The sequence below is a fragment of the Procambarus clarkii genome, chromosome 33, assembly GCF_040958095.1.
Source record: "Procambarus clarkii isolate CNS0578487 chromosome 33, FALCON_Pclarkii_2.0, whole genome shotgun sequence".
NCBI lineage: Eukaryota > Metazoa > Arthropoda > Malacostraca > Decapoda > Cambaridae > Procambarus > Procambarus clarkii.
Genome location: NC_091182.1, coordinates 32,526,364 through 32,551,067, shown reverse-complemented (window position 1 = coordinate 32,551,067; position 24,704 = coordinate 32,526,364). Strand labels below are relative to the sequence as shown.

The window sequence follows — 24,704 nt, the reverse complement described above, 5'->3', positions numbered from 1 at the left end:
CTATATATATATATATATATATATATATATATATATATATATATATATATATATATATATATAACTGAACGGGGTGAGAATATCTTGAACTACCTCATCCTTTTGTGTGTATTTATATCTCAATAAACTTATTTCAATTTCACACACCTCCACTCCCACACACCTCCACTCCCACACACCTCCACTCCCACACACCTCCACTCCCACACACCTCCACTCCCACACACACCTCCACTCCCACACACCTCCACTCCCACACACCTCCACTCCCACACACCTCCACTCCCACACACCTCCACTCCCACACACCTCCACTCTCACACACCTCCACTCTCACACACCTCCATTCCCACACACCTCCACTCCCACACACACCTCCACTCCCACACACACCTCCACTCCCACACACCTCCACTCCCACACACCTCCACTCCCACACACCACCACTCCCACACACCACCACTCCCACACACCTCCACTCCCACACACCTCCACTCCCACACACCTCCACTCCCACACACCTCCACTCCCACACGCCTCCACTCCCACACACCTCCACTCCCACACACCTCCACTCCCACACACCACTACTCCCACACACCTCAACTCCCACACACCTCCACTCCCACACACCTCAACTCCCACACACCTCCACTCCCACACACCTCAACTCCCACACACCTCCACTCCCACACACCTCTACTCCCACACACCTGCACTCCCACACACCCCCACTCCCACACACCTCCACTCCCACACACCTCCACTCCCACACATCTCCACTTCCACACACCTCCACTCCCACACACCTCCACTCCCACACACCTCCACTCCCACACATGAAGGGGCCTCGTAGCCTGGTGGATAGCGCGCAGGACTCGTAATTCTGTGGCGCGGGTTCGATTCCCGCACGAGGCAGAAACAAATGGGCAAAAGTTTCTTTCACCCTAAGTGCCCCTGTTACCTAGCAGTAAATAGGTACCTGGGAGTTAGTCAGCTGTCACGGGCTGCTTCCTGGGGTGTGTGTGGTGTGGAAAAAAAAGTAGTTAGTAAACAGTTGATTGACAGTTGAGAGGCGGGCCGAAAGAGCACTCCCACACACCTCCACTCCCACACACCTCCACTCCCACACACCTCCACTCCCACACACCTGCACTCCCACACACCTGCACTCCCACACACCTGCACTCCCACACACCCCCACTCCCACACACCTCCACTCCCACACACCTCCACTCCCACACACCTCCACTCCCACACACACCTCCACTCCCACACACCTCCACACCATAAAAGGCCTGACGGCTGAGTGAACAGCGCTTGGAATTCGTAGTCCTAAGGAGTCCGGGTTCGATCCCCGGCGCAGAAACAAACAGGTTTCTTTCAACCTGATGCCCCTGTTCGCCTAGCAGTAAATATGTTCCTGGGAGTTAGACAGCTGCTACGGGCTGCTTCCTGTGTGTGTGAAATAATAATAATAAAAATAAATAAGTTGATTGAGAGGCGGGTCCAAAGAGCCAGAGCTCAGCCCCCGCAAGCACAACTAGGTAAATACAACACGACACTTCAACACCCAAGGATAGCAGCACTCCACGTGGTACTGAGAAAGCAGTATTACCTAGAAATAAATATGACAGTCAAAGTCGAACTGGTAGAGGGAAGACTTAACCAGTCGACTGCGTGCCAGACTGCTTGCCTGCTAGCCTACCTGCCAAGGTCCTTCCCTGTACCTACCTGGTACCTTCCTGGTACTCCCTACCCAGGTAGGGGCTACCTAGAAGGAAGCCTCTCCTCACCCTGTTCACAGGTATGCAGTGAACCAGTCATGCTTTAAGTCAAGTCTCTCTGAGGCAAGAATTTCCCTGAAAGTTGGTGTGGGTGTGGCAGCAGAGGCGGTCGAGGGTGAGAGTGGGTGGGAGGGGGAGAGAGAGAGACGAGTGGAGAGGGAGGGAGGGAGTATGGAATGGAGGGAGGATGGGACGGAGTCGGCTTCACTTGTCTGGGAGTATAATAACCCATTCATTGTTGGGGTGAGAGTTGTGCATTGTTGAAGCGTGGGTGGTACAAGAGGCCTCGTGCTCATTGCCCTCATATGCTGCCTCATTCTTATACTGCTTTCTCGAGTCTTATTATTCATTCTCGTTTCCGTTTGCATTCTCTTATTATCCTTTCTAGTGCTGTTGCTCGTCGCGTACGGGGAGCTACCGGTTGGGTCCTACCATCGTAACCCTACCTACCCTAGGGTCCAGTTCATGGGACCCTACCATGATTACCCCCCACCCATGGCTTCCTACCCTACTCTGCCCCTGATCCCCACTCTCTACCACGATCATCATTCTCCTCCCATGATAACCATTCCCCTACCGTGATCACCATTCCCCTACCGTGATCACCATTCCCCTACCGTGATCACCATTCCCCTACCATGTGGGGGAATGGTGACCATGATCTGATGTGGAGGGTGGTGGTGGCAGCTGTTCTAACATGATTAGATCATGAACATACCCTTGGCCTCATATTTCTGCCAATATTCAAGTATATACTGAGAATTATATAAAATATATATAAGTGTAATAATTTCACCTGTATTTTAATGTAAATTTATTCTCCAATTTTTGTAAATCGTTTTAAAGGAAAATAAGGATAACATTCAGGGGTTTTTTAAAGATCATGTTCTGTACTAATGAAACACTTGTTCACTAAGAATTGTAATGTATAATCGCCTTGTAATGTATAATCGCCTTGTAATGTATAATCGCCTTGTAATGTATAATCGCCTTGTAATGTATAATCGCCTTGTAATGTATAATCGCCTTGTAATGTATAATCGCCTTGTAATGTATAATCGCCTTGTAATGTATAATCGCCTTGTAATACTTATGTATATATGATTTATATTGTATTTTCTTAAATAAAGATAAAAAAAAAAATATTCAAGTATGGGTTGTCAGTCATCACTCACGTGGAATGGGCTCTGAATTCCCACTTAGGGTTTTGTATGTATGTTCATACAAAATATGTATGTTCAGGTAAGGAATCTAGATGTCACAAAATATCTAAAATGGTAATGTTACAATAAATTGTAAGTGTTACAAGAGAAGTGGAAGGGAGGGGGTGAGAGGTGGAGAAGGGAGGATTTGGGGGTTTGACCAAGTAGGGGGGGTGGGGGAGAGAGGAAATACGGGGGGGAGAGGGAGGAGAGGGGAAATACGGGGGTGGGGGAGAAAATGAACAGATATTTCATGCTATTCATACTTTGGCTAGAGTGGTATAAAACAGATGACCTGTCTACAGTTTCATAGGCTATCTCAAGCCCCGCCCCTTTCCCATGGGTTACTATTCCATATTCTAATATTTCACACAGCCAAGCTCCTCCCACCGGTAATCCCTTTTCTCCTGTTTTAAGTAATCTATATATGGAGTTCTGTCAAACAAAACTAGTAAGTAGAATGTCTCATGGTTTCGTTATGTTCTTGATGTGTTATTCTTATGGGTTTAAAGAATAGAAACTTGAGGATATTTTTATTTGAATTCAATAATCTAGCCTCATCCATTAAGCTTGGAATAGAAATTGAACAAGACAATTTTGTGCCATCATTAGATGTTATAATTTACAAATGTGAAAATAATTTCCAAGTTTTCTGTATATAGAAAACCAACGAACGTTGGGTCTTATGTACACTTTTGCTCATATCATCAGCATCGTCATCATCATCATCATCATCATATCATCATCATCATCATCTCATCATAATCATCATCTCATCATAATCAAAGAGTAAAACTAGCTTTGTTTTCTTCTATGTTTCTGAGAGCTTTAAGGACCTGTAGTCCTGAATTTATAGATGATGAAATTAGAGCCATATATAGTCTAGGTTTCAATATAAAATACCCAAAGTGCTTTATTAATAACGCTAGCCAAATTCCGCTTGATATCTTCATTAGTTTGAGAAAGAAGAATACAATATTAAAAATACAATAATTCTGCCATATCATGATAACTTCAATGAAATTGCTAAAAAAACAATTTAATATCATTATACCATTTAGGAATCTTGATAGAAAAATCACTCGTTAAAAATTCCCAAGGTAGTTGTAATGGATATGTGTGTATGAAGTCTTGACTATATATATATATATATATATATATATATATATATATATATATATATATATATATATATATATATCAAGATATAGAGACTAAAAAAGAACACAAATATGGTATAAGGTCAGGTCAAGGTTCCCAATTTATTGTTTGCTTACTTAATAGATTGTAATTATTCAATTCACTAGACCCAATTCATGCAAAATTGTTAAGTGTAAGAGTAAAGAAATCTTGTGTTAGAAAATATTATGAAATCTTAAAAAATATTAAATATCATGAAATCTTAAAACTATTAAATATTATGAAATATTAAAAATATATTAAATATTATAAAATATTTAAAAATATTAAATACAGTATTATGAAATATTAAAAAATATTAAATATTATGAAATATTGAAAATGTTATATATTATGAAAGAAATAATATTGAGTGAAAGAAATATTATGTTAGTGAAAGAAATATTATTTAATCTTCATTTATAGAAAAAAATAGTTAATTTGATAATATTAACATGAGTCCAGGATTATATAAATTAGACAGCTTTATAATTGTTAAGGTTTGTGATGTCCATACAGTTATGTAAAGAATAATTGTATGTGTACTATATTTCAAGAATGAGGGAATATATTCTCTCCCCATTCAATCATGTCAATTATTCGATATTTTGTTCATAGATTTAAATCTAATGATTATCCATCTTACCACTAAGCACTTCTCCATCTTTCTCTCCTACTTTATGTGCGTGTGTGTGTGTCTCCCACTGTGTGTTCGTGTGAGAGAGAGAGAGAGAGAGAGAGAGAGAGAGAGAGAGAGAGAGAGAGAGAGAGAGAGAGAGAGAGAGAGGGAGAGAGAGAGGGAGAGGAGAGACTGCCCTTATCCCTACATTTTATTAAACTTTGATGACATTATTAAAATAATGTCATCAGATATTGGACAAATCTACGCTACTCCACAACCACTCGCTATAACGTATTCACACACACACACACACACACACACACACACACACACACACACACACCCACACACACACACACACACACACACACACACACACACACACACACACACACACACACACACACACCCACACACACACCCACACACACACACACACACACACACACACACACACACACACACACACACACACATACACACATACACTCTCACACACAACACACACACACACACACACACACACACACACACACCACACACACACACACACACATTGCCCAGTTGCTGGAAGAAGGCAAATGTCGTGCCGATCTTCAAGAAAGGTGATAGGGAGGAGGCACTTAACTATAGACTTGTATCACTGACAAGCATCCCCTGTAAAATACTGGAATGAATAATTAGGCTACGACTGGTTGCACACCTGGAGAACATTAGGTTTGTGAACAAACATCAACATGGGTTCTGGACAGGGAAATCGTGCCTAACAAACCTTCTGGAATTCTATGATAAAATAACGAGGATAAGACAGGACAGAGATGGTTGGGCAGACTGCATATTTCTGGACTGCCAAAAAGCCTTTGATACAGTACCGCACATGAGACTGCTGTTCAAGCTCGAGAGGCAGGCGGGGGTGGTGGGAAAGGTCCTAGCATGGATAAGGAACTACCTAACAGGAAGGAGCCAAAGAGTTACGGTAAGGGGCGAGAAGTCGGACTGGCGAACAGTAACAAGTGGAGTACCACAAGGATCGGTGCTGGGAACAATTCTATTACTTGTATATGTTAACGACATGTTTACAGGCGTAGAGTCCTACATGTCGATTTTGCGGATGATGCAAAGTTGATGAGAAGAGTTGTGACAGATGAGGATTGCAGGATCCTCCAAGAGGACCTGAACAGATTGCAGAGATGGTCAGAGAAATGGCTACTAGAATTCAACACGAGCAAATGTAAAGTTATGGAAATGGGACTAGGAGATAGGAGACCAAAGGGACAGTACACAATGAAGGGGAACAGCCTACCTGTAACGACGCGTGAAAGAGACCTGGGGGTGGACGTAACACCTAATCTATCTCCTGAGGCACATATTAATAGGATAACGACAGCAGCGTACTCTACACTGGCAAAAGTTAGAACATCATTCAGAAACCTAAGTAAGGAGGCATTTAGGGCGCTTTACACTGCCTACGTAAGGCCAGTCTTAGAGTATGCCGCCTCATCATGGAGTCCCCATCTGAAGAAGCATATAATGAAACTGGAAAAGGTTCAGAGGTTTGCAACGAGACTCGTCCCAGAGCTACGAGGGATGGGGTATGAGGAGCGCCTGAGGGAACTGTGCCTTACGACACTAGAAAGAAGAAGGGAGAGGGGGGACATGATAGGAACGTATAAGATACTCAGAGGGATTGACAGAGTGGACATAGACGAAATGTTCACACGGAATAGTAACAGAACGAGAGGACATGGATGGAAGCTTGAAACTCAGATGAGTCACAGAGATGTTAGGAAGTTTTCTTTTTGCGTGAGAGTAGTGGGGAAATGGAATGCACTTCAGGAACAGGTTGTGGAAGCAAATACTATTCATAATTTTAAAACCAGGTATGATAGGGAAATGGGACAGGAGTCATTGCTGTAAACAACCGATGCTCGAAAGGCGGGATCCAAGAGTCAATGCTCGATCCTGCAGACACAACTAGGTGAGTACAACTAGGTGAGTACACACACACACACACACACACACTCGGACAGGAATGATTATCAAATATTCACTCAAGCTACTTCAGGCAGCAACCACATTTTTTTGTGAATTAATATTCAGTACAGCAGTGAGGGAGGCAAGAGAGTGCCATGTGCTTCGCGTAATGCCAGAGGCAAGTCGTTTGACATTATTGTGCATTTGGAGAAAGGTGAATGGAGCGAGGAGGCGGGTGATTAAATGTTTTAAAAAATGTGAGAGTGAGGGGGTAGGAAGGGGGTAGGGGGGGGAGGAGTGAGAGGGGGGGAGGGGAGAGAGAGAGAGGAGGAGCCATGAGCTCTCCCCCACCTCCTCTCAGTCAGCTGATCCGCCCTGTCATTATGTAACACCTGGCCAGGCTTGCCAACCCTTCCTGCCTTACACCCGCTTACCGCTGCCAACCTTCCTCTCTCTCTCTCTCTCTCTCTCTCTCTCTCTCTCTCTCTCTCTCTCTCCTCTCTCTCTCTCTCTCTCTCTCTCTCTCTCTCTCTCTGTCTCTCTCTCTCTCTCTCTCTCTCTCTCCTCTCTCTCTCTCTCTCTCTCTCTCTCTCTCTCTCTCTCTCTCTCTGTCTCTCTCTCTCTCTCTCTGTCTCTCTCTCTCTCTCTCTCTCTCTCTGTCTCTCTCTCTCTCTCTCTCTCTCTCTCTCTCTCTCTGTCTCTCTCTCTCTCTCTCTGTCTCTCTCTCTCTCTCTCTCTCTCTCTCTCTCTCTCTCTCTCTCTCTCTCTCTCTCTCTCTCTCTCTCTCTCTCTCTCTCTCTCTCTCTCTCTCTCTCTCTCTCTCTCTCTCTCTCTCTCTCTCTCTGTCTCTCTGTCTCTCTGTCTCTCTGTCTCTCTCTGTCTCTCTCTGTCTCTCTCTCTCTCTCTCTCTCTCTCTCTCTCTCTCTCTCTCTCTCTCTCTCTCTCTCTCTCTCTCTCTCTCCCCACACACACACACACACACAGGGGCCTCGCGTCGGAGTGGACAGCACCCGGGTTCGATTCTCCACCGAGGCAGAAACAAATGGGCAGAGTTTCTTTCACCTGTTCACTCTCTTCACTTCCCTTGTGTGTTAAACACAGACAATCAAGCTACTCGTAACTCTACCACTAACGTTATCCTTTACGTAATAACGCGTCAACGGTCTCGATAACCAACGAATATTTACTTCGTTATCAAAGTTTTATTTGTTATCAAACGACGAGGAATACGATATAATTTACCGGTCATTGATATAATTAACTGACAAGACTTACCATAGCCAGAAAGATAACGATCACCATCTTATAAGATTCCCCCCATTTTGCACCCGCAAGATAACGTAAGATTTTAAGTGTTGACGAATGTTAATCTTCTTGTTTGAGGAGCTGTTCACTTGAGACATTTAAGCAAGTTCCAGCTGTGTCTGGGAACAAGTGACAGGATGAACAACGCAGCGGGTTTTCTTCCTATTGGGGAGTGTTGTACATGCTGCTATGGTGGTGTGTCCACTCACAGGATGAGTGGCGCTGCCCAATACTGTCACTATGGCGGTGTGTCCACTCACAGGATGAGTGGCGCTGCCCAATTCTGTCACTTTGGCGGTGTGTCCACTCACAGGATGAGTGGCGCTGCCCAATACTGTCACTATGGCGGTGTGTCCACTCACAGGATGAGTGGCGCTGCCCAATACTGTCACTATGGCGGTGTGTCCACTCACAGGATGAGTGGCGCTGCCCAATACTGTCACTATGGCGGTGTGTCCACTCACAGGATGAGTGGCGCTGCCCAATACTGTCACTATGGCGGTGTGTCCACTCACAGGATGAGTGGCGCTGCCCAATACTGTCACTTTGGCGGTGTGTCCACTCACAGGATGAGTGGCGCTGCCCAATACTGTCACTATGGCGGTGTGTCCACTCACAGGATGAGTGGCGCTGCCCAATACTGTCACTATGGCGGTGTGTCCACTCACAGGATGAGTGGCGCTGCCCAATACTGTCACTATGGCGGTGTCCAATCACAGGATGAGTGGCGCTGCCCAATACTGTCACTATGGCGGTGTGTCCACTCACAGGATGAGTGGCGCTGCCCAATACTGTCACTATGGCGGTGTGTCCAATCACAGGATGAGTGGCGCTGCCCAATACTGTCACTATGGCGGTGTGTCCACTCACAGGATGAGTGGCGCTGCCCAATACTGTCACTATGGCGGTGTGTCCACTCACATGTTGAGTGGCGCTGCCCAATACTGTCACTATGGCGGTGTGTCCACTCACAGGATGAGTGGCGCTGCCCAATACTGTCACTATGGCGGTGTGTCCACTCACAGGATGAGTGGCGCTGCCCAATACTGTCACTATGGCGGTGTGTCCACTCACAGGATGAGTGGCGCGGCCCAATACTGTCACTATGGCGTGTGTCCACTCACAGGATGAGTGGCGCTGCCCAATACTGTCACTATGGCGGTGTCCAATCACAGGATGAGTGGCGCTGCCCAATACTGTCACTATGGCGGTGTGTCCACTCACAGGATGAGTGGCGCTGCCCAATACTGTCACTATGGCGGTGTGTCCACTCACAGGATGAGTGGCGCTGCCTAATACTGTCACTATGGCGGTGTGTCCACTCACAGGATGAGTGGCGCTGCCCAATAAACTCGCCCCTCGCGGTAAAAATTTAAACCTAGGCACAGACTAAGCCTCTGTGGCTGGCCACAGACGGCTCTAAGACTTTATTTCGCTCTGGGAAGATTGTTATTGCATCTCAGCATCCTTGCAGAGCTCTGTGGAGCTCTACACGAAGTCTACACAGGAGAGCTCTACACAGAGTCCAGCTCCCATTTGTTTTGAGTTTTAATTCAATTCATAAAATTAATTTGCAATGTTCTGAATTAGTTTTGACAATAGAGCCCAACAGCAATCTCGTTGTTGCAACGTTATTGATCTCGTGGTTGCAGCTTCAATGACCTCGTTGTTACGGCACCAGTGACCTCGTTGTTACGGCACCAATGACCTCGTTGTTACGGCACCAGTGATCTCGTTGTTACGGCACCAGTGTCCTCGTTGTTACGGCACCAGTGACCTCGTTGTTACGGCACCAGTGACCTAGTTGTTACGGCACCAGTGACCTCGTTGTTACGGCACCAGTGACCTAGTTGTTACGGCACCAGTGACCTCGTTGTTACGGCACCAGTGACCTAGTTGTTACGGCACCAGTGACCTCGTTGTTACGGCACCAGTGACCTCGTTGTTACGGTGGGTGCTTCGGCGCCCGTTTTCCTCCTCACTTCACCTCACCTCACCACCTCCTCACCTCACCTCACCTCACCAGGAACTTACGATCCCCAGCCTCTCTTACGACCTATCGAGCCTTCTGCTCAGACAACGAGTCAGTTGAGAACCCGAGGCTCACCTCTCCGAGGTTCACATAGGTTAATTCAGTTCTGAGTCCCTAGACCCATCTACACAGGCCGCACAAAGTGGTCTAATTTCTGGACACTGAATAATGTAATGTTGGAGCAGCTATATATATATATATATATATATATAATATATATATATATATATATATATATATATATAATATATATATATATATATATATATATATATATATGTAATATATATACACGCTGACTTACCATTGACAGTGTCGATAATCAACACATAATTTTGGAAAACCATTTTATTGAATAATTATAAGCTGAGAAATTTGTATACAATATCGGAATAATAATAATAATAATACATTTTTCACTCAGGTTTTGTACCATGTAAAGTGAAGATGAAAATAAATAGGCATAAATAATTATCTTATTTATTCGTTCATAAATTTGTCTATTTAAAACATATTTTTCACATATTATGAGGTGAATGTTTTCCGTTTTTAACATTCATTTTATTCCTATTTAATATCTTTCTTCACATTCAATTTGTGGTGGTCGTTGGGTAAGGGAACTAGGGGACTAGGGGAAAGCGCCAAGCCATTACGACTATATAGCCTTAGGAAGGGGGTAAGGATAAGGATTTGAGATGGGATGGGGAGGAGGAAAGGAATGGTGGCCCAACCACTTGTGGACGGTCGGGGATTGAACGCCGACCTGCTTGTAGCGAGACCGGCAATCCTCAAATTTCTTTGTGCTCAGTAGTGGAGAGTTTGCGTGAGGTTGTTGTTGTTATAGATTCAGCTACTCGAAACAAGTTCCAAGTAGCACGGGCTATGGCGAGCCCGTAGTGGACCTACCTGGCACAGGAGCCGTGCTGTGTGTGTTGCGTGAGGGAAACCATATCTTATTGTTGCAGGAGCCGGTCGGCCGAGCGGACAGCACGCTGGACTTGTGATCCTGTGGTCCCGGGTTCGATCCCGGGCGCCGGCGAGAAACAATGGGCAGAGTTTCTTTCACCCTATGCCCCTGTTACCTAGCAGTAAAATAGGTACCTGTGTGTTAGCAGTCACGGGCTGCTTCCTGGGGGTGGAGGCCTGGTCGAGGACCGGGCCGCGGGGACACTAAAGCCCCGAAATCATCTCAAGATAACCTCAAGATAACCTCAAGATAAGAGACGGCGTGCGCGCGCCCCACATGAGGAAGAGTCGCTACTAGGGTTCACAGCTCTGTGGCGCTGAGAACTCACGCACTTCTGTCAATTTTTTTTGTAATATTCACTCAAGGTAATGCGTATATTTTGATGGTTAATGACAGGAATTTTTAGCAGCAGCCATGATGGTGGTAATGACTGGACGCCCTGGTGTGTGACGTCACGCTGGGGGGGGGGAAGGGTTGGGATACTCCTTGTTAATTCATGCACGCAACACACACGGGTCGGTTGAGAGGCGGGACCAGAGAGCCGAAGCTCAACGCCCGCAAATACAACCAGGTGGGTGCGCGTACCACAGAGATATTAGAAAGAACTTTTTTAGTGTCAGAGTGGTTGATAAATGGAATGCATTAGGCAGTGATGTGGTGGAGGCTGACTCGATACACAGTTTCAAGTGTAGATATGATAGAGCCCAGTAGACTCAGGAATCTGTACACCAGTTGATTGACGGTTGAGAGGCGGGACCAAAGAGCCAGAGTTCAACCCCCGCAAACACAACTAGGTGAGTACTCACTCTTACTCCTAACGGCACGCTTCTATCCTGCAAGATATGTAACAGACTCAGCGTGTGCTCACATACACGGCTCTCCTCCTCCTGCTGCTGTGAGAGGGTCTCTCACTGCTGGACCTCTGCGCCATACCCATGCTCATTTTTTCTTTATTTAATAAAATACAATATAAATAATATATACATAAATTTTACAAGGCAATACTACATTACATATACAGTAGTATAATTCGCAGTTAGCTAACAGTTGTACTCCGACCGCCAAACAAGGCAACAACAACAACATTATTTTTACTACGTGAAGCACTAGGGTTGTTATGACGTTAAAGTTACGTTGTTATGACGTTAAAGTTACGTTGTTATGACGTTAAAGTTACGTTGAGCGTCCTGGGATGTACGGTCTCAATTAGTGGAAACCGTCAGACTATGTTAAGCTAAGCTACTCGGAAGTTCCAAGTAGCACGGGCTATGGTGAGCCCGTAACTTACCTGGCATAGGAGCGGGGCAAGTAGCATGGGCTATGGTGAGCCCGTAACTTACCTGGCATAGGAGCGGGGCAAGTAGCATGGGCTATGGTGAGCCCGTAACTTACCTGGCATAGGAGCGGGGCAAGTAGCACGGGCTATGGTGAGCCCGTGGTGGACTTACCCGGCACGGGAGCGGTGCTGCGTCAGACTAACTTAAATCCTGCTTTTAAGTGAGTAAATTATGATTTCTTGGAAGTATATACTTGTACATATTTCTCAGAAATCATTTTCTAGTACCATTGTCCAACTACCATTATCTATAACCCACTTTCTAATATGAGAAGAATTGTCGTACAAGAGAATGGCAACTGCTCGCGAAACGGACATAATGTCCCGTTTTCTATTCGTGGGTTCTCTGGTAGCTTAGGATAGGGTACTTCAGTACGATAGTTTCTTGACGTGTGGAACGCTCTCGAGAACGGGCTGCACAACCAGCTCAGGCACTCAAAGGAGAGGGGCAATGGTGCCACTTCTTAAACTTAGTACTTAAGGAAACAGGCTGGAAAATCTTATTGACCAGACCACACACTAGAAGGTGAAGGGACGACGACGTTTCGGTCTGTCTTGGACCATTCTCAAGTCGATTGGTCAACTTACTTTAGCCACGTTATTGTGACTCATCGCCTGCATATGGAAAACCTTTTATTCAGATAATTATGTATTGTTGGACCCCATCTTCACATCAGATCCATTGCCATAGGAACCCCCCACCCCCTTGAAAACGCCTGGATAGCCATCTAGATATTTGTGATAACCTGAAAGTCTATTATGATTCTCGTTATCGTTTTCATTGGACATCTTCAATAGTCGTAATGGACATCTTCAAGAGGAAACTAGATTGTTTCCTGCAAGGAGTGCCGGACCAACCGGGCTGTGGTGGGTATGCGGGCCTGCGGGCCGCTCCAAGCAACAGCCTGGTGGACCAAACTCTCACAAGTCAAGCCTGGCCTCGGGCCGAGCTTGGGGGAGTAGAAGAACTCCCAGAACCCCATCAACCAGGTATCAACCAGTCTACATGTAAACTGGCAAATGAACATTTGTCGTAAACAGAGATTATTCTCAAGTTATAACGTTGTTGTATTATAAATCGTTGGTTTAAAATATGAAAAGTGCATGCTGAAAGCGTTTTCTTTGAAGAATTTGGTTTTCTGTAAAGGGAATTATCAGGCACAATGAAATAGTTTTGGAATTCTATATATGACCTTATCGTCAATAATTCACAATACTAAAGTAACCAAACATAGTGAAACCTAACCTAAACAAACCTTAACCTAACCTAACCTTAACCTAACCTAACCACGGATAGAGGGTAGATAATAGCACTAATTATGTAGTCGTTCCCAATCCATTCCCTTGAGTGGGTCTCCTCCCTGATCTCAGGTTGATTGTGGTCACGTGTTGTGCTTCATGATTGTTTATGCTTGTAGGTGATTGTTGGATATCAATTAGTGAAGTTATTTAACAAATGTGTTAAGTTGTTGTTAAAGATTTAGCAACTCAGGACGAAGTGTCCATGTAGCACGGGCTATGGTGAGCCCGTACATGTGTTAAGAGATCCACAGCCTTTAATAGCAGTTATTTTGATTTGGCAACAAGAAGTGGCCATTTGCCACAGCTGCTCCTCTGTTTAAAAGTCAATAGCAGTGTGAACTTTAGAAGAGGTAGGATGTCTTTATCATTCATCTGTTTCTCTCTAAATATTACCAAAAAAATCAGTTTAGTGTATATTGTGTCTATAGGTAATTCTAGTGCTACTGATTTTTTTTTCTCATGTGAATCAGGTATGATTAATTAATATATTATGAAATACTTTTGAGTGTTAATCTCATAGACTTTTTCTGGACTTAAGTGTTTCTTGGTGCTAGTAAGATTTTGTCTGTGCTGAATTTACACATTCATTCCTCCATACTAGAACTGGGAACTTACTAGAACATACTAGAACTGGGAGGAACCTATGGCAACATTACTGGTTATCCACAGTGTTGCCATAACTTCCTCCCAGTTCTAGTATGCAGGAATGAATGTGTAAATGAAGCACAGACAACAACAAAAAGGTTTTCAATATGTAATACAGTGATAATTCGTTACAGGTATTCATACTGTACCGTTTTTCCCCCTCCATGTGGAAAATTATGTGAGTTTTTGACAATTTTAATATATTCACTCCAAGCTGTGTTCGGGGCCGAGGCGGAGAGTATAGCTTTAGATTTTGGTTCTTTATTCAGGTAAAGATAAATACATTGAGTTACATATATAATGTTGGATTTAAAGATAGAGATAGTACATATGTTAGTACTCAAATTGTACGAAGAATGCCGTCAGAGGCTTACTCAACTGTAATTGGCTATTCCCAACCGTCGTACAATATGAGTACTAACACATACAATACCTAAAGCCACTAGTACGAATAGCGTTTCGGGCAATTTCGGGCGTTTCGTATAGTTGAGGTTTAGAATAGTAGCTATCCTGGTGTAGTGTCCCGCAGTATGCAATAGAGAAAGATGGGTAATTGATGATGGGCATCAATAGAGAGAGTCTATTGATGATGGGTCATCAATAGAGTCTATTGATGATGGGTCATCAATAGGGTCTATTGATGATGGGTCATCAATAGAGTCTATTGATGATGGGTCATCAATAGGGTCTATTGATGATGGGTCATCAATAGAGTCTATTGATGATGGGTCATCAATAGAGTCTATTGATGATGGGTCATCAATAGAGTCTATTGATGATGGGTCATCAATAGAGGTAATTAATCAGCAACGATTTTTTAACATTTACTTAGAGAAAACTAAACAATAGTTGATAATAAATGACATGCTGACATGACGCAGCTTATCAGTACTAACAGGATTTAGCTCCGAGCAACAACTAAGGAAATCTTGTCTCAAAGATTACATAAACTCGTGGTAATTATGTGCATACAAGGAGCTCCTTGGAGACTCATAAATATAATCCCTATAATAAATTATATAAATATAATCTGCATCTCCTTCAGAGATGCAGATTATACTGCACCAAGAAACACTTAAACATCCTTCAGAGATGCAGACTTTTCTTAGGATTTAAACTTAGCTTAAACTTAGGGAGCCGGTCGGCCGAGCGGACAGCACGCTGGACTTGTGATCCTGTGGTCCCGGGTTCGATCCCGGGCGCCGGCGAGAAACAATGGGCAGAGTTTCTTTCACCCTATGCCCCTGTTACCTAGCAGTAAATTAGGTACCTGGGTGTTATTCAGCTGTCACGGGCTGCTTCCTGGGGTTGGAGGCCTGGTCGAGGACCGGGCCGCGGGGACACTAAAGCCCCGAAATCATCTCAAGATAACCTCAAGATAGCTGCAACCACCATAAATAACGTGATCAACAATGCAATATAGTCAGGTCAGCTCTTTGATATATTATGTCCAATCCAAATATTATGATATAATCCAAATTAGTGTAACAAAATCCCCCATTAGTGTAACCTGGCAGGGGCCTGACAGCTGAGTGGACAGCGCTCGGGATACGAGGTCCTGAGGTTCCGGGTTCGATCCCCGGTGAAGGCGGAAACAACTGGGCAGAGTTTCTTTCACCCCTGATGTAAATAGGTTTATCTAGCAGTGAATAGGGACCTGTGAGCTAGACAGCTGCTAGGGGCTACTTCCTGGGTATGGGTAACAAAAATGAGGCCTGGTCGAGGACCGGGCCACGGGGACGCTAAGCCCCGAAAACACGCCTCTCACAATTCACTCAAGATCGGTGAGGTAAAGTGCCTAGTTAAGTAGGCTTGGACCTACTTAACTATCCAAGTAGTGTCCCACAGTGTACTGTGTCAATCACCATCCCTCATACTCACCATGCCTCATACTCACCATCTCTCATACTCACCATGCCTCATACTCACCATCCCTCATACTCACCATCCCTCATACTCACCATCCCTCATACTCACCATCCCTCATACTCACCATCTCTCATACTCACCATCTGGGTCATGAGTCCCTTGTACTCATGAGTCCCTTGGGTCTAGCTCCTGTAAGGCCCCATGTTGAGCTCACTCAGTCTTTGTTGTCTGGTTAAGTTAAAGACTGTCAAGCACGAGGTTAAAGACTGTCAAGCACTAGGTTAAAGACTGTCAAGCACTAGGTTAAAGACTGTCAAGCACTAGGTTAAAGACTGTCAAGCACTCGGTTAAAGACTGTCAAGCACGAGGATAAAGACTGTCAAGCACGAGGAGGTTAAAGACTGTCAAGCACGAGGTTAAAGGCTGTCAAGCACGAGGTTAAAGACTGCCAAGCACGAGGTTAAAGACTGTCAAGCACGAGGTTAAAGACTGTCAAGCACGAGGATAAAGACTGTCAAGCACGAGGTTAAAGACTGTCAAGCACGAGGTTAAAGGCTGCCAAGCACGAGGTTAAAGACTGTCAAGCACGAGGAGGTTAAAGACTGTCAAGCACGATGTTCAAGACTGTCAAGCACCAAGTTCAAGACTGTCAAGCACTAGGTTAAAGACTGTCAAGCACTAGGTTAAAGATTGTCAAGCACTAGATTAAAGACTGTCAAGCACGAGGTTAAAGACTGTCAAGCACTAGGTTAAAGACTGTCAAGCACTAGGTTAAAGACTGTCAAGCACTAGGTTAAAGACTGTCAAGCACGATGTTAAAGACTGTCAAGCACGATGTTAAAGACTGTCAAGCACGAGGATAAAGACTGTCAAGCACGAGGTTAAAGGCTGTCAAGCACCAGGTTAAAGACTGTCAAGCACCAGGTTAAAGACTGTCAAGCACTAGGTTAAAGACTGTCAAGCACTAGGTTAAAGACTGTCAAGCACTAGGATAAAGGCTGTCAAGCACTAGGTTAAAGACTGTCAAGCACCAGGTTAAAGACTGTCAAGCACTAGGTTAAAGACTGTCAAGCACTAGGTTAAAGACTGTCAAGCACCAGGTTAAAGACTGTCAAGCACTAGGTTAAAGACTGTCAAGCACCAGGTTAAAGACTGTCAAGCACTAGGTTAAAGACTGTCAAGCACCAGGTTAAAGACTGTCAAGCACTAGGTTAAAGACTGTCAAGCACTAGGTTAAAGACTGTCAAGCACTAGGATAAAGGCTGTCAAGCACTAGGTTAAAGACTGTCAAGCACGAGGTTAAAGACTGTCAAGCACCAGGTTAAAGACTGTCAAGCACGAGGATAAAGACTGTCAAGCACGAGGTTAAAGACTGTCAAGCACGAGGATAAAGACTGTCAAGCACGAGGATAAAGACTGTCAAGCACGAGGTTAAAGACTGTCAAGCACGAGGATAAAGACTGTCAAGCACCAGGTTAAAGACTGTCAAGCACCAGGTTAAAGACTGTCAAGCACGAGGATAAAGACTGTCAAGCACCAGGTTAAAGACTGTCAAGCACCAGGTTAAAGACTGTCAAGCACCAGGTTAAAGACTGTCAAGCACCAGGTTAAAGACTGTCAAGCACCAGGTTAAAGACTGTCAAGCACCAGGTTAAAGACTGTCAAGCACCAGGTTAAAGACTGTCAAGCACCAGGTTAAAGACTGTCAAGCACGAGGATAAAGACTGTCAAGCACCAGGTTAAAGACTGTCAAGCACCAGGTTAAAGACTGTCAAGCACCAGGTTAAAGACTGTCAAGCACCAGGTTAAAGACTGTCAAGCACGAGGTTAAAGACTGTCAAGCACTAGGTTAAAGACTGTCAAGCACCAGGTTAAAGACTGTCAAGCACTAGGTTAAAGACTGTCAAGCACGAGGATAAAGACTGTCAAGCACCAGGTTAAAGACTGTCAAGCACCAGGTTAAAGACTGTCAAGCACGAGGATAAAGACTGTCAAGCACGAGGTTAAAGACTGTCAAGCACTAGGTTAAAGACTGTCAAGCACCAGGTTAAAGACTGTCAAGCACTAGGTTAAAGACTGTCAAGCACCAGGTTAAAGACTGTCAAGCACCAGGTTAAAGACTGTCAAGCACGAGGATAAAGACTGTCAAGCACGAGGTTAAAGACTGTCAAGCACGAGGTTAAAGACTGTCAAGCACGAGGATAAAGACTGTCAAGCACGAGGATAAAGACTGTCAAGCACGAGGATAAAGACTGTCAAGCACGAGGTTAAAGGCTGTCAAGCACCAGGATAAAGACTGTCAAGCACCAGGTTAAAGACTGTCAAGCACGAGGTTAAAGACTGTCAAGCACCAGGATAAAGACTGTCAAGCACCAGGTTAAAGACTGTCAAGCACCAGGTTAAAGACTGTCAAGCACGAGGATAAAGACTGTCAAGCACCAGGTTAAAGACTGTCAAGCACCAGGTTAAAGACTGTCAAGCACGAGGATAAAGACTGTCAAGCACCAGGTTAAAGACTGTCAAGCACGAGGTTAAAGACTGTCAAGCACGAGGATAAAGACTGTCAAGCACCAGGTTAAAGACTGTCAAGCACCAGGTTAAAGGCTGTCAAGCACGAGGTTAAAGACTGTCAAGCACGAGGATAAAGACTGTCAAGCACGAGGATAAAGACTGTCAAGCACGAGGATAAAGACTGTCAAGCACGAGGTTAAAGACTGTCAAGCACGAGGATAAAGACTGTCAAGCACGAGGATAAAGACTGTCAAGCACGAGGATAAAGACTGTCAAGCACGAGGATAAAGACTGTCAAGCACGAGGATAAAGACTGTCAAGCACGAGGTTAAAGACTGTCAAGCACGAGGATAAAGACTGTCAAGCACGAGGATAAAGACTGTCAAGCACGAGGATAAAGACTGTCAAGCACGAGGATAAAGACTGTCAAGCACGAGGATAAAGACTGTCAAGCACGAGGATAAAGACTGTCAAGCACGAGGATAAAGACTGTCAAGCACGAGGATAAAGACTGTCAAGCACGAGGATAAAGACTGTCAAGCACGAGGATAAAGACTGTCAAGCACCAGGTTAAAGACTGTCAAGCACGAGGATAAAGACTGTCAAGCACGAGGATAAAGACTGTCAAGCACGCTTCCACACAATCACTGGAGTTGAGGAAACATTACAACTGATCACAACTCCTCGCCAAGTAAAGTAAAATAGGTACCTGGGTGTTAGTCAGCTGTCACGGGCTGCTTCCTGGGGGTGGAGGCCTGGTCGAGGACCGGGCCGCGGGAACACTAAAGCCCCGAAATCATCTCAAGATTACCTCAAGAAGTGTATATTGACCACATGACTCTGAGTCTCCTGGGGCTTGCTGCCTCACCAAATACTTATTCACCAACTTTCTCTTTGCAGCGATGGGTGTGGGGAGCCTGGGCAGACTCCCTCACTTTCCCTTCAGAAAGCTCCGGCGTTATTGCATCACTTTCACACACTAATAACGGGATGCTGGCGACCAGTTGGGCCAGAGGGGAAGGCAGACCAGCGTGGGAGCATCGTAAGGGAGAGCACTTAACTCCAAGATACCCTGTGGGTCACCTTGTCTCAGTCTTAATCTTAACTTCTAAGAAATAGTGAATATTGCACATGGGTAATGACTATTAATATACATTACCGAGCTTCATGAAGTCATTCTGAAGCGTTGAGGGCTATCACCACTCTATTACACCGTGGGCCTGATGGCTGAGTGGACAGCGCTCGGGGTTCGTAGTCCTGAGGTTTCGGATTCGATCCCCGGTGAAGGCGGAAACAAATGGGTAGAGTGAACAAATCCACAAGGGCCGTGACGAGGATTCGAACCTGCGTCCGGGAGCGTCCCAGACAGTGGACGCAGGATCGAATCCTCGTCACGGCCCTTGTGGATTTGTTCATTTGATGCATCACGTTAGTGTGATCTCTGTGTATGATGTGTGTGAAATGGGCAGAGTTTCTTTCACCCCTGATGCACTTGTTCACCTAGTAGCAAATAGGTACCTGGGAGTTAGACAGCTGCATGGTATGGGCTGCTTCCTGAGGGGAGGGTGTAACAAGAAAGAGGCCTGGTTGAAGACCGGGCCGCGGGGACGCCAAGCCCCAAAATCATCTCAAGATAGCCTCAAGATAACCATCTCTGTCTTAGTCTACTGCAGCCTAACTACAGCGTAACTACAACCTAACTACAGGCAACTACAAAATGCTAAAACGTGTTGCTAACGTGTTGTTTTTTGTCTTTAATATATATATATATATATATATATATATATATATATATATATATATATATATATATATATATATATATTTAATTTAATTTTGTCAACAATGTCATTGCTGAAAATTCGATTTTGCAATGACAGCATTTACGTACAATAACAACACTTTCCAAATGGCGTCCTGCTGAGAGTAATTGAAATTGAAATAAGTTTATTGCGGTATAAATTACACTCAGAGGAATGAGGTAGCTCACCCTATTCTCACCCCGTTCATATATATATTCTTTCGTGTTCTTGTATATTTACACACATCACAAACATTCAACATATTACTAAACATTCTGGTTGATAAACATATACATTTGTTGACCAGACCACACACTAGAAATTGAAGGGACGACGACGTTTCGGTCCGTCCTGGACCATTCTCAAGTCGATTGTGATTGTGATTGTCATCACAATCGACTTGAGAATGGTCCAGGACGGACCGAAACGTCGTCGTCCCTTCAATTTCTAGTGTGTGGTCTGGTCAACATACTTCAGCCACGTTATTGTGACTCATCGCCTGCATATACATTTGTTCCCATGCACATGCAGTATGATACCAAACGTACACACGAATACTTTTATGACTAAGTACATAGACATAAAATTAACAGTAAAGAAGCATAAATAGACATTTTGACAAATTAACACTCGTTACAATCTGGGTTAAAATTCTTATATATATATATATATATATATATCTCTGTAAGAATATCATCAACCTTTCCGTTGTGACACATTCAGGCTATTTGTTCAGGAACAGTCCTTATCTCAGTGTTCTATATATACATTAATCAACGGACACTCAGGAACATAATGGGTGAGGGTGAGTGACCTTAAGATACCACATAGTTTACACCTGGTGTCATTATCAGTAACACATGTTCCATATTCCCAGGAACATTTGTACCCAAGCCTGAGGCGCAGATGTGCAGAGGTCACTCCAAACATGCAGACGAGGGGTCACAATAACGTGGCTGAAATACGTTGACCAAACCACACACTAGAAAGTGAAGGGACGACGACGTTTCGGTCCGTCCTGGACCATTCTCAAGTCGATTGTGAATGGCCCAGGATGGACCGAAACGTCGTCGTTCCTTCACTTTCTAGTGTGTAGTTTGGCTCACTCCAAACATTTTTGTCTTTTACCAAAGGACAAAATCAGTGTTTTGACTTGCGTGTAGTGTTGTATGATTTGACTTCTCTCATACAGTGTATACCTGTCCTCGCCTCTTCTGCCTGTGCCTGAATCATTCTAATTTTGCTTTTGATTTATTTCATGGTTTAAAACACATTTCAAGTGTCAAATTGTGGTGTTGTGGCAAGGTTACGGTAGCAGGCGTACCTGTCGAGGGTCACAGCTGGTCCAGTGAGGGAAGACTCACCTGTCAAACACCCACACAGCGTGTCAGCAAGGCGGACAGCCCGCCTGCTATCATAACAGCGTGTCAGCAAGGCGGACAGCCCGCCTGCTATCATAACAGCGTGTCAGCAAGGCGGACAGCCCGCCTGCTATCATAACAGCGTGTCAGCAAGGCGGACAGCCCGCCTGCTATCATAACAGCGTGTCAGCAAGGCGGACAGCCCGCCTGCTATCATAACAGCGTGTCAGCAAGGCGGACAGCCCGCCTGCTATCATAACAGCGTGTCAGCAAGGCGGACAGCCCGCCTGCTATCATAACATCGTGTCAGCAAGGCGGACAGCCCGCCTGCTATCATAACATCGTATCAGCAAGGCGGACAGCCCGCCTACTATCATAACATCGTATCAGCAAGGCGGACAGCCCGCCTGCTGTCATAACTCCCACTGTATTTCCCCATTTCCAAACTTTCCTTTTCACCTGTGCCTCTCCATTCTCTTTACTACCCCCCCCCCCCTTCCAAACTGAGGAATCCTCAGTGAGTCTTCCTCTCTCAAACAGGTGTGTGCACACCGTGATCCACTGGGCTGTTAGTAGCTCTCCAATGAACTGAGCAATCTAGAGGATTATATTTCGGGATCTACAAGAAAAATTGCAAATATTTGGGATTATTGGTTACTAAGAAGAGTACCCGGTGGTGCCCGGGTGCTCTCCCCTCGTCCCCCCTTTCTCCACCTTACTACCTCCTCCCCCCCCCTCTTCTCATTTAAACCATTTTCCCTTTCTTAAAATATTATATTAAAGTGCAGTGAAACTGCTATAAGGATATAAGGAAATTTTTTCTCTCGTGCAAAATTTTCCTTAAATTTCATTTGTGAGATCTTCATTTGTTTAGGGAAGTTCCTCATAGGTCACTGATAGGTAAGGCATGATAGGTAAGGCATGACAGGTAAGGCATGACAGGTAAGCCATGACAGGTAAGTCATGAGAGGTAAGGCATGACAGGTAAGGCATGACAGGTAAGGCATGATAGGTAAGGCATGATAGGTAAGCCATGAGAGGTAAGGCATGACAGGTAAGCCATGACAGGTAAGTCATGATAGGTAAGCCATGACAGGTAAGCCATGACAGGTAAGCCATGACAGGTAAGCCATGATAGGTAAGCCATGACAGGTAAGGCATGACAGGTAAGTCATGAGAGGTAAGGCATGACAGCTAAGCCATGACAGGTAAGCCATGATAGGTAAGCCATGACAGGTAAGCCATGACAGGTAAGCCATGATAGGTAAGCCATGACAGGTAAGGCATGACAGGTAAGCCATGACAGGTAAGCCATGACAGGTAAGCCATGACAGGTAAGCCATGATAGGTAAGCCATGACAGGTAAGCCATGACAGGTAAGCCATGATAGGTAAGCCATGACAGGTAAGCCATGACAGCTAAGCCATGACAGGTAAGTCATGACAGGGAAGCCATGACAGCTAAGTTTGAGACATGTCATTCATATCTTGTAAAGTCTGGACACCTCCCATCCTGCAGTAAGGAGAGCACCAGTAGGTCCTGTGGATGGAATGGACAAAATAGTGATTATTGCGATAAATTGGGCATAAAATGTCATATATAATTGACCTGGGATTGTTTATTTAGGCCTAGGAGAAGAAATGTTGGGGTAGTGGGAAATTTTGCTATGCTCTTTAGTACTACACCAGGTATCAAAAGTATCTGGTGTAGTACCATTTGATACCTAAGTATCAAATGGTACTTAGGTATCAAAATGTAAATATTTTACATATTTAATCAAGTCGCTATATGTACCTTAGATTTTGGAGGACTGGTTGGCCCATATAGCATACCTCATTATCTATATAAATATATTCGACTTTATAAATAACATGTTATATCATTTACTGAAATATTAGTTGTCTCTGTCAAGAATAAAAAAAATGTAAATTAGTAATTTAAATATAATTTGTGAGATATAACTGTAATCTTATCTCTAACATTTCAGAAGGAAGAGGTATACCGCCAGCACCACCATGGTGCCAGCACCATGGTGTAGCACCACCACCATGGTGCCAGCACCACCACCATGGTGTAGCACCACCATGGTGCCAGCACCACATCTCAATCAGGTAAGTTGGTGTACCCGGTACAACACAACTAGTGCCACCTCACCATTATGTAACAAAAGTAAGTATCATTCTACTTTGCTCTGATGAAGGCGAATTAAGCCGAAAACGCGTTTAGCATTCTCTGTTTTTCACATGTGGTTTTTCCGCTTATATATTTATATTTATATTTTCCGCTCATTTATATATATATATATATATATATATATATATATATATATATATATATATATATATATATATATATATATATATATATATATATATATGTCGTACCTAATAGCCAGAACGCACTTCTCAGCCTACTATACAAGGCCCGATTTGCCTAATAAGCCAAGTTTTCATGAATTAATTGTTTCTCGACTACCTAACCTACCTAACCTAACCTAACCTAACTTTTTCGGCTACCTAACCTAACCTAACCTATAAAGATAGGTTAGGTTAGGTTAGGTTAGGTAGGGTTGGTTAGGTTCGGTCATATATCTACGTTATTTTAAACTCCAATAGAAAATAATTGACCTCATACATAATGAAATGGGTAGATTTATCATTTCATAAGAAAACAATTAGAGAAAATATAATAATTCAGTAAAACTTGGCTTATTAGGCAAATCGGGCCTTGCATAGTAGGCAGAGAAGTGCGTTCTGGCTACTAGGTACGACATATATATATATATATATATATATATATATATATATATA

General features: G+C 44.2%; 1 long non-coding RNA gene across 1 annotated transcript in view; it reads left to right on the top strand.

Annotated features, from left to right (window-relative positions):
* LOC138370704 (uncharacterized) overlaps nucleotides 1-23,999 on the top strand; it is a 160,846-nt gene extending 136,847 nt beyond the window's left edge. The window contains exon 3 of the long non-coding RNA XR_011230220.1: nucleotides 23,882-23,999. This is a non-coding gene — a long non-coding RNA (uncharacterized lncRNA). The remainder of the gene's footprint in view (nucleotides 1-23,881) is intronic.
* The last annotated feature ends 705 nt before the right edge of the window (nucleotides 24,000-24,704 follow it).